This window comes from Dendrobates tinctorius, unplaced genomic scaffold, assembly GCF_039654945.1.
Source record: "Dendrobates tinctorius isolate UK_male_01 unplaced genomic scaffold, ASM3965494v1 ptg000047l, whole genome shotgun sequence".
Lineage (NCBI taxonomy): Eukaryota > Metazoa > Chordata > Amphibia > Anura > Dendrobatidae > Dendrobates > Dendrobates tinctorius.
The window spans coordinates 6,395,155-6,408,102 of NW_027361715.1; positions in this window are offsets into that span (position 1 = coordinate 6,395,155).

The following is a 12,948-nucleotide window of genomic DNA, read 5'->3' on the forward strand; positions in this document are numbered from 1 at the left end:
TTAGTAGTGTACGCATGAAAGAAAGAAGAGAGCGAGAGAAAGAACAGAGAGAGAACAGAAAGAAAGAAAGAGGGGAAATAAAGAACAGAGAAAGAAAGAGAGAAAGAATGGAAGGAAGAACAGAGAGAGAAAGATACAGAGAGCGAGAGAAAGAAAGAAAGAACATAGAAAGAACGAACAGAGAAAGAAAGAGAAAGAAAGAAAATAAAGAACAAAGAGAAAGAAAGGAAGAACAGAGAGAGAAAGAGAAAGAAAAGAACAGAGAGAAAGAGAAAGAAAGAGGGTAAAGAAAGAAAGAACAGATAGAGAAAGAGTGGAAAGAAAGAACAGAGAGAAGGAAAAAAGAAAGAAAAAGAACAAAGAGAAAGAAAGAGTGGACAGAAAAAAAGAACAGAGAGAGAAAGAAAGAAAGAAAGAAAGAAAGAAAGAAAGAAAGAAAGAAAGAAAGAGGGGAAAAAAGAACAGAGAGGGAGAGAGTAAAAAAGAGGGGAAGAAAGAACGGAGAGAGAAAGAACACAGAGAAAAAGCGTCAACAGAAAAAAAGAACGGAGAGAGAGAAAGAAGGAGGGGAAAGAAAGAAAGAACAGAGAGGTAGAGAGAAAAAGAAAGAGGGGAAAGAACAGATAGAAAGAAAGAGGGGAAAGAAAGATCAGAGAGAGAGAAAGAAAAAGAGGAAAGAGAGAACAGAGAGAGAGAGAGAAAGAACAGAGAAAGAAAGAAGTAAAGAAAGAAAGAAAGAGAACAGAGAGAGAGAAAAAAAGATTAGAGAGAAAGAACAGAGAGAGAAAGAAACAGAGAAAGAAAAATTCTATAAAGATACTATAGCAGCCCAGCTCCCATTGTAGTGCCCACCTGAGCCTCCTGGTGCAGGACATATCATGATCCGCTCACATGGCCGACATCCCCGATTCCAAGGCGATCCCGCTGTCCGCTCTGTCAGAGGAGGACACGGTGATGGATCTGAAGCATTCCCTGAAGTGCCTCCATGGTTCCGTCACAATCTCCTACTGAAATTACCTAATTTCTGGTCAGCTTCCAGCACGTCACTTCCGGCAGAACGTTACGTGCAAGTTTTAAATTGCTCCTGGGGCTCCACTGTGTACTCCTGTGTCCCGCGGGGAAAGTATGCTCCCGGCTGGGGCAGTCTCTCTCTCAAAATCAGGACTGTCTCGCTGGATCCGGGACGGTTGGGACTCGGGAGGTATAAATGCTCCCCACCATACACCTCGTACACACACGGCTCCGCTCCGTACACCCCCGGCTCTGCTCCGCTCCATAAACACACGGCTCAGCTCCGTACACACAGGGCTCCGTTCCGTACATCTCGTACACACACGGCTTCGCTCCGTACACATCGTACACACACGGCTCTGCTCCGTACACCTCGTACACACACGGCTCTGCTCCGTACACCTTGTAAACCCCTCCTGACCCCACCAAACAACACACACGGCTCTGCTACATCCACCTTGTAAAACCTCTCCTGACCCCACACAAGTACACACACGGCTCTGCTACATCTACCTTGCAAAACACCTCCTGACCCCACACAAAGTACACACATGGCTCTGCTACATCCACCTTGTAAACCCCTCCTGACCCCACACAAGTACAAACACGGCTCTGCGACATCCACCTTGTAAAACCCCTCCTGACCCCACACAAGTACACACACGACTCTGCTACATCCACCTTGTAAACCCCTCCTGTCCCCACACAAGTACACACACGGCTCTGCTACATCCACCTTGTAAACCCCTCCTGACCCCACACAAGTACACACACGGCTCTGCTACATCCACCTTGTAAAACCCCTCCTGACCCCACACAAGTACACACACGGCTCTGCTACATCCACATTGTAAACCCCTCCTGACCCCACACAAGTACACACACGGCTCTGCTACATCCACCTTGTAAAACCCCCTCCTGACCCCACACAAGTACACACACGGCTCTGCTACATCCACCTTGCAAAACCCCTCCTGACCCCACACAAGTACACAAACGGCTCTGCTACATCCACCTTGTAAAACCCCCTCCTGACCCCACACAAGTACACACACGGCTCTGCTACGTCCACCTTGTAAACCCCTCCTGACCCCACAGAAGTACACACACGGCTCTGCTACATCCACCATGTAAAACCCCTCCTGACCCCACACAAGTACACACACGGCTCTGCTACATACACATTGTTAAACCCCTCCTGACCCCACACAAGTACAAACACAGCTCTGCTACATCCACCTTGTAAAACCCCCTCCTCCTGACCTCACACAAGTACACACACGGCTCTGCTACATCCACCTTGTAAAACACCTCCTGACCCCACATAAGTACACACATGGCTCTGCTACATCCACCTTGTAAACCCCTCCTGACCCTACACAAGTACACACACGGCACTGCTACATCCACCTTGTAAAACACCTCCTGACCCCACACAAGTACACACACGCCTCTGCTACATCCACCTTGTAAACCCCACCTGACCTAACACAAGTACACACACGGCTCTGCTACATCCACCTTGTAAACCCCTCCTGACACCACACAAGTACACACACGGCACTGCTACATCCACCTTGTAAACCCCTCCTGACCCCACACAAGTACACACACGGCTCTGCTACATCCACCTTGTAAACCCCTACTGACCCCACACAAAGTACACACACGGCTCTGCTACATCCACCTTGTAAAACCCCTCCTGACCCCACACAAGTACACACACGGCTCTGCTACATCCACCTTGTAAAACCCCTCCTGACCCCACACAAGTACAAACACGGCTCTGCTACATCCACCTTGTAAACCCCTCCTGACCCCACACAAGTACACACATGGCACTGCTACATCCACCTTGAAAAACACCTCCTGACCCCACACAAGTACACACACGGCTCTGCTACATCCACCTTGAAAAACACCTCCTGACCCCACACAAGTACACACACGGCACTGCTATATCCACCTTGTAAAACACCTCCTGACCCCACACAAGTACACACACGACTCTGCTACATCACCTTGTAAACCCCTCCTGACCCCACACAAGTACACACACGGCTCTGCTACATCCACCTTGTAAACCCCTCCCTGAGCCCACACAAGTACACACACGGCTCTGCTACATCCACCATGTAAAACACCTCCTGACCCCACTGTCCCACACATAAACGTTACCTCATCCATCCAGACTAGCACCATAATGACAAGCGACCAGCACAACAGAGTGCTGCAGCCGCCCTGATCATGTGACCCCTGACTCCTCCCCTCCTGTGACCTCATCACAGGTCCTGTGTCAACACCGCACACAAGATTACAGCCGAAGGAAGCGATGATCATTGCTGGCAGTAAGGCTGTGTGCACACGATGCAGATATCCAGTGGATCCGCAGCGGATTTTACCGCGCAGAAACGTTGCATATCCGCATTGTGATGTACAGTAGCCTTAAAATCAATGAAAAAAAAACGCTGTGCAGACGCTGCGGATTTTTCCGCGCAGTTTTCCTGCGGTACAAAATCCGCAGCATGTTACTTCTTTTGTGCGGTTTTCCATCTCCCCTGTCTCCAAATCCGCAGGGGGAAAACCGCAGGAAAAATGGAAGAAATCCGCAGGAATAATGCAGGTCATTTGACCAGTGGATTTTTTCCATTCTGAGCGGAAAAATCCGCAGGGCCAAAAAGTCATCTGCACTCAGCCTAAGGGGCTGCGTCACTGCTTGGGTCCCTCGCGGAGGGCGCAGGTTGGGGTCAGTACATGGTGGCATGGCGGCGGCCGGCGGGTATCCCAGACAGCGTGAGTGGGCCCTCCCATTTCACCAGGGCCCTGGCATTTGCCTGGGTGCTGACGCCGGCCCTGGCCTACGCATATCAATGAGCATAACTGCCACCTCACGACTGCACCGTGTTTTCACTATGGCAACATTTTCCCATTAAAATGCATTGGAGACATGCATTCCAATGACAGGAAAATGTTTTTTAAAACGCAAATTGCGCAAAAACTACAAATCTGATCGACACGAAAAATACTTAGCACACCACTCGTGGACGCTGGCTTCGAAACGACACCTCAACGGAGTCTGTGCGTGTAGCGGTTCGGGTCGCATTAATTGCGGAAATCAACTGAATAGTAATAATAATACTAGATGTGTATTTCCTGAAGGAAGTACAGATAGTGGTTTGAAATGCTGCCAGGGCTGCCCCTTTAAGAGAGACTTGCCTGCTGCACCGGCAAGACTTTCAACTCAGGATCCGTTTTAACTGTGGGTGCCTCTCAGGGGCCACTTTGGCCTCAGGGTCCAATTTTGTGGGTGGGGCCCTCAGGGCCCAATTTTGTGGGTGGGGCCCCTCAGAGTCCGATTTGGTGGGCGGGGCCCCTCAGGGTCCAATTTGGTTGGCGGGGACCCTCGGGGTCCGATTTCGTGGGCAGGGCCCCTCAGGGTCCAATTTGGTGGGCGGGGCCCGTCAGGGTCCGATTTGGTGGGCGGGGCCCATCAAGGTCCGATTTTGTGGCTGGGGCCCCTCAAGGTCTGAGTTTGTGGGTGGGGCCCCTCAGGGTCCGATTTGGTGGGTGGGGCTCCTCAGGGTCCGATTTTGTGGCCGGGGCCCCTCAGGGTCCAATTTTGTGGTCGAAGCCCCTCAGGGTCCGATTTGGTGGCCGGAGCCCCTCAGGGTCCGATTTTGTGGGTGGGGCCCCCTGGGTCTGATTTGGTGGGCGGGGCCCCTAAGGGTCCGATTTGGTGGGTGGGGCCCTTCAGGGTCCGATTTTGTGTCCGGGGCCCCTCAGGGTCTGATTTTGTGGTTGGGGCCCTTCAGAATCCGATTTGGTGGCCGGGGCCCCTAAGGGTCCGATTTGGTGGGTGGGGCTCCTCAGGGTCCAATTTTGTGGTTGGGGTCACTCTGGATCTAATTTGGTGGCCGGGCCCTTCAGGGTCTGATTTTGTGGTTGGGGCCCTTCAGAATCCGATTTGGTGGGAGGGGCCCCTCAGGGTCTGATTTGGTGGGTGGGGCCCCTCAGGATCCGATTCGTCAGCCTGGGATCCTCAGGGCTTCAATTGTTGGCCCGATTTTGTGGGTGGTGCCCCTCAGGATCCGATTTTGTGGGTGGGGTCCCTCAGGGTCCGATTTGGTGGGCGGGGCCCCTCGGGGTCCGATTTTGTGGCCGGGGCCCCTCGGGGTCCGATTTTGCTGGGCGGGGCCCCTCAGGGTCCTATTTGGTGGGCGGGGCCCCTCAGGGTCCTATTTGGTGGGCGGGGCCCCTCAGGGTTGGATTTGGTGGGCAGGGCCCCTCAGGGTCCGATTTGGTGGTTGGGGCCTTTCAGAATCCGATTTGGCGGGCGGGGCCCCTCAGTGTCCGATTTGTTGAGCGGGTCCCCTCAAAGTTCAATTTGGTGAACAGGGCCCCTCAGGGTCCGATTTGGTGGGCGGGATCTGTCAGAGTCCTATTTAGTGGACGGGGCCCCTCAGGGTCCGATTTGGTGGGCGGGGCACCTCAGGGTCCGATTTGGTGGGCGGGGCCCCTCAGGGTCCGATTTGGTGGGCGGGGCCCCTCAGGGTCCGATTTTGTGGGCGAGGGCGCACTTTGGCGCACATTGTCTCTCAGGGGCATGCGTCATGTGATGAAGCTAGATTTGCATTTGTGCTGTGGGTTTCGCTTTAATAGCTGATATTATGCGGCAGAAGCTCTGTCCTTGGGGCGTCATGTGACGTTCGTAGGCGTTGGCATAGTAACTTGGTGTGCCTGCGCATATCAATGAGCTTTACTGCCATTTCAATCGCCTCGTTTTAAGTTTAACATTCAAATGCATTGAGACAGTGCATTCCAATGACGGGGAAAAAAATTTTCAAACGCAAATTGCGCAAAAACTACAAATCCGATCGACACGAAAAATACTTAGCACACCTCTCGTGGACGCTGGCTTCGAAACGACACCTCAACGGAGTCTGTGTGTGCAGCGGTTCGGGTCGCATTAATTGCGGAAATCAACTGAATAGTAAGAATAATACTAGATGTGTATTTCCTGAAGGAAGTACAGATAGTGGTTTGAAATGGTGCCTGGGCTGCCCCTTTAAGAGAGACTTGCCTGCTTCCCCTGCAAGACTTTCAACTCAGGATCTGTTTTAAATGTGGGTGCCTCTCAGGGGCCACTTTGGCCTCAGGGTCTGATTTGGTGGGTGGGGCCCCTCAGGATCCGATTCGGTGGCCTGGGCTAATAAGGATTTGAATTAGTGGCCGGGATTCCTCAGGGTCCAATTTTGTGGGTGGGGCCCCTCAGGGTCCGATTTTGTGGGTGGGTCCCCTCAGGGTCCGATTTTGTGGGTGGGGCTCCTCAGGGTCCGATTTTGTGGGTGGGGCCCCTCATGGCTGATTTTGTGGGTGGGGCCCCTCAGGGTACGATTTTGTGGGTGGGGCCCCTCAGGGTCCGATTTTATGGCCGGGGCCCCTCAGGGTCTGATTTTATGGCCGGGGCCCCTCAGGGTCCGATTTTTTGGGTGGCACCCCTCAGGGTCCGATTTTGTGGCCGGGACCCCTCAGGGTCCGATTTTGTGGTCTGGGCCCCTCAGGGTCCGATTTTGTGGCCGGGGCCCCTCAGGGTCCGATTTTGTGGCCGGGGCCCCTCAGAGTCCGATTTGGTTGGCGGGGCCCCTCAGAGTCCGATTTTGAGGGTGGGGCCCCTCAGAGTCCGATTTGGTTGGCGGGGCCCCTCAGGGTCCGATTTTGAGGGTGGGGCCCCTCAGGGTCCGATTTTGTGGGTGGGGCCCCTCAGAGTCCGATTTGGTTGGCGGGGCCCCTCAGGATCCGATTTGGTAGGCGGGGCCCCTCAGGGTCCGATTTTGAGGGCGGGGCCCCTCAGGGTCCGATTTTGAGGGCGGGGCCCCTGAGGGTCCGATTTTGTGGGCGGGGCCCCTCTGGGTTCGATTTTGTGGCCGGGGTCTCTCAGGGTCCGATTTTGTGGCCGGGGCCTCTTAGGGTCCGATTTTGTGGTTGGGGGCCCTCAGGGTCGGATTTTGTGGGTGGGGCCCCTCCAAGTCCGATTTGGTTGGCGGGGCCCCTCAGGGTCCGATTTGGTGGGCGGGGCCTCTCAGGGTCCGATTTTGAGGGCGGGGCCCCTCAGGGTCCGATTTTGTGGGCGGGGCCCCTCAGGGTCCGATTTTGTGGGCGGGGCCCCTCAGGGTCCAATTTTGTGGGTGGGGCCCTTCTGGGTTCGATTTTGTGGCCGGGGTCTCTCAGGGTCCGATTTTGTGGTTGGGGCCCCTCAGGGTCCGATTTTGTGGTTGGGGCCCCTCAGGGTCCGATTTTTTGGCCGGGGCCCCTCAGGGTCCGATTTTGTGGCCGGGGCCCCTCAGGGACCGATTTTGAGGGTGGGGCCCCTCAGGGTCTAATTTGGTGGGCGGGGCCCCTCAGGGTCCGATTTTGTGGGTGGGGCCCCTCAGGGTCCGATTTTGTGGCTGGGGCCCCTCAGGGTCTGATTTTGTGGCTGGGGTCCCTCAGGGTCTGATTTTGTGGGTGGGGCCCCTCAGGGTTCGATTTTGTGGTTGGGGCCCCTCAGGGTCCGATTTTGTGGCCGGGGTCTCTCAGTGTCCGATTTTGTGGCTGGGGCCCCTCAGGGTCTGGATTTGTGGGTGGGGCCCCTTAGGGTCCGATTTTGTGGGTGGGGCCCCTCAGGGTCCGATTTTGTGGCTGGGGACCCTCAGGGTCTGATTTTGTGGCTGTGGCCCCTCAGGGTCTGATTTTGAGGGTGGGGCCCCTCAGGGTCTAATTTGGTGGGCGGGGCCCCTCTGGGTCCGATTTTGTGGGTGGGGCCCCTCAGGGTCCGATTTTGTGAGTGGGGCCCCTCAGGGTCCGATGTAGTGGCCGTGGCCCCTCAGGGTCTGATTTTGTGGCCGGATCCCCTCAGGGTCCGATTTTGTGGGTGGGGCCCCTCAGGGTCCGATTTTGTGGCCGGGGCCCCTCAGGGTCCGATTTTGTGGGTGCGGCCCCTCAGGGTCCAATTTGGTGGGTGGGGCCACTCTGGGTCTGATTTGGTGGGCTGGGCCACTCTGGGTCCGATTTGGTGGGCGGGGCCACCCTGGGTCCAATTTGGATGCCAGGGTGGCTCAGCCTCCTTTTTGTAGGCCAGGGTCTATCAGCCTCCGATTTGGAGCCTTGGGTCACTCAGCTTTCGATTTGGCGCGCCGGCCCTTTAAGACTCATTTTAGTGCGCCGGCTCTTTAAGAATCACTTTGGCGTGTCGGCCTTTTAAGAGCCAGGGTGACTCACTGGGCTTCTAAATACACTTTGGCGCACATTCTCTCTCAGGGGCATGCGTCATGTGATGAAGCTAGATTTGCATTTGTTCTGTGGGTTTTGCTTTAAGAGCTGATATTATATGGCAGAAGCTCTGTCTTGGAGAGGTCATGTGACGTTCGTAGGCGTTGGCATAGTAACTGGGTCTGCCTGCGCATATCAATGAGCTCAACTGCCATTTCAATCGCCTCAGGGCATGTTTTGTCTATAGCAACATTTCCCCATTCAAATGCATTGAGACAGTGCATTCCAATGACGGGAAAAAAAATTTTCAAACGCAAATTGCGCAAAAACTACAAATCCGATCGACACGAAAAATACTTAGCACACCTCTCATGGACGCTGGCTTCGAAACGACACCTCAACGGAGTCTGTGCGTGTAGCGGTTCGGGCTGTATTAATTGCGGAAATCAACTTAATAACTAGATGTGTATTTCCTGAAGGAAGTACAGATAGTGGTTTGAAATGGTGCCCGGGCTGCCCCTTTAAGAGAGACTTGCCTGCTGCCCCTGCAAGACTTTCAACTCAGGATCCGCTTTAACTGTGGGTGCCTTTCAGGGGCCACTTTGGCCTCAGGGTCCGATTTTGTGGGTGGGGCGCCTCAGGGTCCGATTTTGTGGGTGGGGACCCTCAGGGTCCAATTTTGTGGCCGAGGCCCCTCAGGGTCCGATTTGGTGGGTGGGGCCCCTCAGGGTCCGATTTGGTGGCCGGTGCCCCTCAGGGTCTGATTCGGTTGGCGGGGCCCCTCAGGGTCCGATTTGGTGGGCGGGACCCCTCAGGGTCCAATTTGGTGAGCGGGGACACTCTGGGTCCGATTTGGTGGGCGGGCCCCTCAGGGTCCGATTTTGGTGAGCGGGGCCACTCTGGGTCTGATTGGGTGGGTGGGCCCCTCAGGGTTTAATTTGGTGGGCGGGGCCCCTCAGGGTCCGATTTTGTGGCTGGGGCCCCTCACGGTCCGATTTTGTGGGTGGGGCCCCTTAGGATCTGATTTTTTGGGTGGAGCCCCTCTGGGTTCAATTTGGTGGGCGGGGCCACTCTTGGTTCGAGTTTGTGGCCGGGGCCCCTCAGGTTCCGATTTTGTGGGCGGAGTACCTCTGGGTCCAATTTGGTGGGTGAGGCCCCTCAAGGTCCGATTTGGTGGGCGAGACCCCTCAGGGTCCGATTTTGTGGTTGGGTCCCCTAAGGGTCGGATTTTGTGGGTGGGGCCCCTCAGGGTCTGATTTTGTGGGTGGGGCCCCTCAGGGTCTGATTTTGTGGGTGGGGCCCCTCAAGGTCCGATTTTGTGGGTGGGGCCCCTCAGGGTCCGATTTTGTGGGTTAGGCCCCTCAGGGTCCCATTTTGTGGCCGGGGCCCCACAGGATCCGATTTTGTTGCCGGGGCCCCTCACGGTCCGATTCGGTGGCCTGGGCTCCTCAGGGCTTGAATTGTTGGCCGGGATCCCTCAGGGTCTGATTTTTTGGGTGTGGCCACTCAGGGTCCGATTTTGTGGGTGGGGCTCCTCAGGGTCCGATTTTGTGGCCGGGGCCCCTCAGGGTCCAATTTTATGGATGGGCCCCTCAGGGTCCGATTTGGTGGGCGGGGCCCCTCAGGGTCCGATTTGGTGGGCGGGGCCCCTCTGGGTCTGATTTGGTGGGCGGGGCCCCTCAGGGTCCGATTTAGTGGGCGGGGCCACTCTGGGTCCGATTTGGTGGGCAGGGCCCTGCAGGGTCCGATTTAGTGGGCGGGGCCACTCTGGGTCCGATTTGGTGGACAGGGCCCTGCAGGGTCCGATTTTGTGGGTGGGGTCACTCTGGGTCCAATTTGGTGGGCGGTGTTCCTCAGGGTCCGATTTGGTGGGCGGGGCCACTCTGGGTCTGATTTGGTGGGCGGGGCCCTTCAGGGTCCAATTTGGTGGGCGTGGACACTCTGAATCTGATTTGGTGGGCGGGGCCCCTCAGGGTCCGATTTGGTGGGCTGTACCACTCTGGGTCCGTTTTGGTGGGCGGGGCCACTCAGGGTCTGATTTTTTGAGCAGGGCCATGCTGGGTCCGATTTGGAGAGCAGGGTGGCTCAGCCTCCGATTTGGAGCCTGGGGTCACTCAGCTTTCGATTTGGCGCGCCGGTCCTTTAAGACTCATTTCGGTGCGCCGGCCATTTAAGAATCACTTTGGCGCGTCGGTCCTTTAAAAGCCAGTTTGGCACACTGGGCTTCTAAATCCACTTTATCGCACAATCTCTCACAGGGGCATGCGTCATGTGATGAAGCTAGATTTGCATTTATGCTGTGGGTTTCGCTTTAAGAGCTGAAATTATGTGCCAGAAACTCTGTCTTGGAGAGGTCATGTGACATTCGTAGGCGTTGGCATAGTAACTGGGTGAGCCTGCGCATATCAATGAGCTTAACTGCCACCTCCCGACTGTCTCATGTTTTCTCTTTGGCAACATTTTCCCATTGAAATGCATTGAGGAAAATGTTTTTTCAAACGAAAATTGCGCAAAAACTCCAAATCCGATCGACACGAAAAATACTTAGCACACCACTCATGGACGCTGGCTTCGAAACGAGGCCTCAACGGAGTCTGTGCGTGTAGCGGTTCGGGCCGCATTAATTGCGGAAATCAACTGAATAGTAATAATAATACTAGATATGTATTTCCTGAAGGAAGTACAGATAGTGGTTTGAAATGCTGCCCGGGCTGCCCCTTTAAGAGAGACTTGCCTGCTGCACCTGCAAGACTTTCAACTCAGGATCCGTTTTAACTGTGGGTGCCTCTCAGGGACCACTTTGGCCTCAGGGTCCGATTTTGTGGGTGGGGCCCTCAGGGCCCGATTTTGTGGGTGGGGCACCTCAGGGTCCGATTTGGTGGGTGGGGCCCCTAAGGGGCTGATTTGGTGGGTGGGGCCCCTAAGGGTCCGATTTTGTGGCCGGGTCCCTCAGGGTCTGATTTGGTGGTTGTGGCCCCTCAGGGTCCGATTTTGTGGCTGGGGCCCCTCAGGTTCCGATTTTGTGGGTGGGGCCCCTCAGGGTCCGATTTTGAGGGTGGGGCCCCTCAGGGTCCGATTTTGTGGCCGGGGCCCCTCAGGGTCCGATTTTGTGGTTGGGGCCCCTCAGGGTCTGATTTTGTGGCCGGGTCTACTCAGGGTCCGATTTTGTGGGTGGGGCCGCTTAGGGTCTGATTTTGTGGGTGGAGCCCCCTGGGTCCATTTTGGTGGGCAGGTCCACTCTGGGTCCGATTTTGTGGTTGGGGCCCCTCAGGGTCCGATTTTGTGGTTGGGGCCCCTCGGGGTTCAATTTTGTAGGTGGGGTCCCTCAGGGTCCGATTTTGTGGCCAGGTCCCGTCAGGGTCCGATTTTGTGGCCGGGGCCAGTCAGGGTCCGATTTTGTGGGTGGGGCCACTCAGGGTCCGATTTTGTGGGTGGGGCCCCTCAGGGTCCGATTTTGTGGGTGGGGCCTTCAGGGTCCGATTTTGTGGGTGGGGCTCCTCAGGGTCCAATTTGGTGGGCGGGGCCACTCTGGGTCTGATTTGGTGGGCGAGGCCACTCTGGGTCTGACTTCGTGGGCGGGGCCACTCTGGGTCCGATTTGGATGCCAGGGTTGCTCAGCCTCCTTTTTGTAGGCCAGGGTCTATCAGCCTCCGATTTGGAGCCTTGGGTCACTCAGCTTTCGATTTGGCGCGCCGGCCCTTTAAGACTCATTTTGGTGCGCCGGCTCTTTAAGAATCAATTTGGCGCGTCGGCCCTTTAAGAGCCAGGGTGGCTCACTGGGCTTCTAAATCCACTTTGGCACACACATTCTCTCTCAGGGGCATGCGTCATGTGATGAAGCTAGATTTGCATTTGTGCCGTGGGTTTAGCTTTAAGAGCTGATATTATGTGGCAAAAGCTCTGTTCTGGAGATGTCATGTGACATTCGTAGGCGTTGGCATAGTAACTGGGTCTGCCTGCGCATATCAATGAGCTCAACTGCCATTTCAATCGCCTCAGGGCACGTTTTAAGCTTCCCATTGAAAAGCATTGACACAGTGCATTCCAATGACGGGAAAGAAATTTTCAAACGCAAATTGCGCAAAAACTACAAATCCGATCGACACGAAAAATACTTAGCACACCTCTCATGGACGCTGGCTTCGAAACGACACCTCAACGGAGTCTGTGCGTGTAGCGGTTCGGGCTGCATTAATTGCGGAAATCAACTTAATAATAATAATAAGAAGAAGAAGAAGAATAAGTTAGCAGCGTTCGGATTACAATATAGTGGTTTTTTCAAACCACTATAATAATAATAAGAAGAAGAAGAAGAAGAATAAGTTAGCAGCGTTCGGATTACAATATAGTGGTTTTTTCAAACCACTATAATAATAATAATAATAAAAATTTATAGTTAGAAAGCGCCAGCATATTCCTCGGCGCTTTACAATTCAACAGTTCATACACAAGTTATGAGCAACATCTTTAAAGATAATACAATAATTAGAGCAAAATTATGACAACCCTGCTCATAAGAGCTTACAGTCAACAATGAGGTGGGGGGACACAAAGTACAGGTGCGTATTTACAATGATGGACCAGCCATCTTGATGGAACGGGGGATAGATAAAGGCTGCATGAAGTAGTCACCAGCCAACATGTATTGTGCTTATGGGTGCAGTGTAGTTTGGAGGAGAGTTATTCTCA